The sequence below is a fragment of the Phalangium opilio genome, unplaced genomic scaffold (assembly GCF_054372755.1).
Source record: "Phalangium opilio isolate 3A_F unplaced genomic scaffold, DU_Popi_V2 ptg000088l_1, whole genome shotgun sequence".
NCBI lineage: Eukaryota > Metazoa > Arthropoda > Arachnida > Opiliones > Phalangiidae > Phalangium > Phalangium opilio.
Window position 1 is genome coordinate 5,114,827 of NW_028324193.1, and position 4,718 is coordinate 5,119,544.

The window sequence follows — 4,718 nt, forward strand, 5'->3', positions numbered from 1 at the left end:
TAGTTGCGTATTTTTTAAAGGGTTTCATTCGTAACTTTATAAGGAAAATTATTTTGGACACCAGAAAGGCTTTTGAGAATAATTAGTGATAGCGTCCTAACTGTCAAAAAATAGACCTTAACAGGGAAAAGCTAGGAATAACTATAATTAATTTTAACTGAATCTAAAATGTAAGTTTCACTATGAATACATGAGAGGGATTAAAAAAATGTTCAAAGAGAGTCATACGTGAAGGTTGGATTTAAAAAGTGTGAAAAGTTCAACATTAACGTTAGAGCACCAATAATCATTTTGTTAATCTCTCAAGTGAATAATTCAATGATGAAAAAATATTTATACACATGTAATCCTAGGACTGTAAAATTGAGAATATATAATAGCCAGAAAAATAGTAAGCATGGGTTTTAATGTTAAATTATTTTAGGTATAAAAAAGGGAAGGGGGAGTTTGTTAAAATACTGCTAATATACTTAAAGATGCTTTTTAAAAAGGGTAGTGATTTGTTGGTGTAGAATCTGCAGTTTAGCTCAGAGAGTTAATGAAGCGCCTTGTATTTCGTTAGTGACATCTTCAATCCAGTTGATTTATTTTTTTTCTATATTTAATACTATTGAACTAAGATGGCGTTAGTGGTTAATGTCATTAATTGGTAGCTTTTTTTACTGGTTCCATCGCGCTTGGTTTTGTTTTATTGATGTAGAGTCTGCAGTTTAGTTCACAGTTAATGAGGAGCCTTGTGTTTCACTATTGAACTAAGATGGCGTTAGTGGTTAATTTCATTAATCGGTAGCTTTTTTACTAGCTCCATCGCGCGTGATTTTGTTATGTTAATGTAGAATCTGCAATTTAGTTCAGAGAGTTAATGATGTGCCTTGTGTTTGGTAGCGACATCTCCAGTCCATTTTATTTTGTTTTGATATTTATTACTTTTAAACTCAAATAGCATTACTGCTTAACGTCATTAATTGGCAGTTACGTTGGCGAGAAATATGTGGATATCTTCTGTAGAAAGCGTGGTTTTTCATAAAGCCTTACCTAATTTAAGATTTTAATCATTTGGGTAGAATTATTATTTCAAAATATTCCTAAAGCCAATTACAGTCAAAGCTTCCTGACATTTAAAATGTAGTTTGGTCTAAAAGCTATAAGGAGCTAACAACTGGCTAGGGGGAACAGATAGTCTGACGTCACACAGCCCCTCTCTGGTTGGAATTTTTGCGAGTAGAATACTGTTTCCAACCGTTAGGGGGGATGAAACTCCAGTAAGAGATAGAAGGGTGTGACGTTTCAGGGTCAGAACTGTTAGCTCCCTATTGTCTCCGTCATGAGTTCCCATATCAGAAGGGGAAAAGAAGTATTATATTCTTCCCCATAATATTTATCAAATTATTATTAATTTATTAATTTCTTTATCAACTTGCGTTAATCATTTCCTTCCTAACATAACTAATTAAAAGATTATTAATTTCTTTATCAACTTGCGTTAATCATTTCCTTCCTAACATAACTAATTAAAAGATTATTAATTTCTTTATCAACTTGCGTTAATCATTTCCTTCCTAACATAACTAATTAAAAGATTATTAATTTCTTTATCAACTTGCGTTAATCATTTCCTTCCTAACATAACTAATTAAAAGATTATTAATTTCTTTATCAACTTGCGTTAATCATTTCCTTCCTAACATAACTAATTAAAAGATTATTAATTTCTTTATCAACTTGCGTTAATCATTTCCTTCCTAACATAACTAATTAAAAGATTATTAATTTCTTTATCAACTTGCGTTTATCATTTCCTTCCTAACATAATTAATCAAAAGATTACTAATTTCTTTATCAACTTGCGTTTATCATTTCCTTCCTAACATAACTAATTAAAAGATTATTAATTTCTTTATCAACTTGCGTAAATCATTTCCTTCCTAACATAATTAATCAAAAGATTATTAATTTCTTTATCAACTTGCGTTTATCATTTCCTTCCTAACATAATTAATCAAAAGATTATTAATTTCTTTATCAACTTGCGTAAATCATTTCCTTCCTAACATAATTAATCAAAAGATTATTAATTTCTTTATCAACTTGCGTAAATCATTTCCTTTCTAACATAATTAATCAAAAGATTATTAATTTCTTTATCAACTTGCGTTAATCATTTCCATCTATTATTATTATTATTAGTTCCAAACCATTGTTTGTTGGATGGCTCACTAATAGTGGTTTTGTTCGAAACTGAGCTTCATTCATGAAATATTACATATAACCACAATTAATATAACTTGTTAAAAGTGTGTTTGAGTTAAATTATAAATATGTAAACTATTAATTAAGAAAATAAGGTTTGCTGTCAATACTTTCCAGAAAATCACCGTTAATGGCAATAGTATTTATTGTATTTAATAGTTTACAAGGTAAACAAACGTGTTACGTTGGTGAGGAATATGTGTATAAATCTTCTGTAGTGAGCGTTGTTTTTCATAAAGCATTACCAAATGAAACATTTTAATCATTTAGGTAGAATACAAGGTTTTAATTAATACAATGGAACCCTGATTTGAGTAAATAAATAACGGCATTTTTAACTATCACTACTGTTACCTATGCTTACGAAATAAATAAAGCATAAATTCATAGCATAATACAAAGCAGACTTCGAAGACAGAGCATATATGAGGAAACCAGGATGGGAAATAAGATTGACGGGCCTGGTGCACTATGGATATTGTTTTGACCAAGGCTTAGAGAAATTAATTCACCATGGCTGCGCACCACGATTAGAAGCATTAAAGGGGCTGAAGCGACCAAGGCTTAGCGCAATTTCACGGGTTTCACCGCCTTAAAAAAAGTGGCAAGTTTAGAAACAGATTGTGGGACAATAGAAAGGTGGAAAATTATGAAATTAGGCTTATATTAAAACTTGAAACCTACTTTATATTATATTTAAAATCTATCCATCAGCAAATCCTCAAAAAATATGAAAATGACAACGATAAAGGACCCACTCTCAAATTTTTTCCCCTTAAAAAAATGGCGACCACAAACGGGGTATTTGTCACGGCGGCAATATTAAAGCAGTCTTATCTCACTACCGATAGGGCATTTCAACCAAAAGGCATTAAGAAAAAACAATCGGATTAATATGACGCAACTAAACGCAAAAAAAGGCCAATTTTGGTCGCGCTGCAATTTTCTAGTAAATCAGTCTATCCATGCTTAAATAACGCAGATTGGGGTAATTTTGAAAATTTAAAATTAAACATACTAAAACTTAAAATTAATCAATGAAAGCTGGAAAGCACAAATACTAAATATGAGGCTTTCATTTGAAACCGTTTTCAAATCAAACAAACGTATAGTTATTTCATGACGGCTTCCACAAAAAGGCTATCTGTTAAATTTTTCCCATGTTATTTCTATGGAAAATTTCATGATTTTCATCAAAATATCGTAAAATTTTTATGGAAATGAAAACCACCCTTAGCAACTTTATTTTTTATAAGAAAAACTAATGGATGGATCTTTTTGAAATTTTAACCACATATTTAGGTCCCGAATTGTAGTTCTGTGGAATTTTTTCAAAGCAGTTAATACGATACAAAAAAAGTTATAACCAATCAAAAAACCATCCTTATACATTAAAGTCGGTATGAGGTCTTATCTAAGAGAGCTATCGCTCTCCTAGAATAGAACTGTCAAAACCCCGATTTTTTGCTATTTCTTTGATAAAATTAATTTCTTGGTTAAAATTTGCTTGGTTGGAGCAAATTTTTGTTGCCCGGTCAATAAAAAAATAGGAGGTTAGTTTTTGGCTAAGGGGGTGCTGAGAGTTTGCATGTGGTGGAATGGCTACTGAATAAGGTTTTCTGTATACTTGGGTGCTCAACATGTTGTTCAGTTGATTAGAATGTCTAAAAATGGCATTGATCTATTTTTTTTCTATTTCTAGTGTGAATTGTATGGCTTGGTCTATTGAGTTGATAAATTCTAAAAATGTTTGTAAGTTATTCTGGCCATGCCGCCACAGTGCTAGTACATCATCTACATATCTCCACCAAAAATCAACTTTAAAAGGGGAATTTAACAGAGCAATTCTTTCTAATTGGTCCATATATATATATATCACACAGTAATGGGTTCAAGGATGATCTCATAGCTAAGCCCTCTATTTGAATGTATACCTTGCCATTTGCTTTAAAAAATGGGTTTTTAACACATAATTCTACTAATATGATAATTTCAGTTATTTCTAAATGGTTTAGCTTTGTGTTGACCAGCCGCTGTCGTAATGTTTCTAAGGCGTTTTTAACCGGGACGCTTGTGAAGAGCGAAACTACGTCGAAGGATACGAGTAAATCGTCTTTATTTATTTCTAGTTTTTTAAGTTCTTGAATTAACTCTCTAGAATTGTTGAGCGAATGTTCGTGCTTATTTGCTAGGAAACCGAGTTTTTAACAATTAATTTTGCCATGGGTTGGGCTGAAGAGTTAATATTTTCGACAATCGGTCTAAACCTTAATGTTGGTTTGTGGATTTTTGGCGAAATGTACATTCTAGGGGCTACATAATGGATGGCGATAAGTTGTTTCTTTTCTATCGGTGTTAATGTAATTCAATCTTTTATCGTATTTTTTACTTTGGTGTGGAAAGAATTGGTTGGGTCCCTTTTTATTCCTTTATATGTTTTGGTGTCACTGAGTAGTTCGTTTAAGTCT

At 31.4% G+C, this 4,718-nt stretch overlaps 1 long non-coding RNA gene across 1 annotated transcript; it reads right to left on the reverse strand.

Annotated features, from left to right (window-relative positions):
- Positions 1-2,357: 2,357 nt before the first annotated feature.
- Positions 2,358-3,686, reverse strand: LOC149649543 (uncharacterized). Its single transcript, XR_016371734.1, has 2 exons — positions 2,935-3,686; positions 2,358-2,841 (listed from the first exon to the last, which is right to left on the reverse strand). It is a non-coding gene; the product is annotated as an uncharacterized LOC149649543 (long non-coding RNA).
- Positions 3,687-4,718: the final 1,032 nt, after the last annotated feature.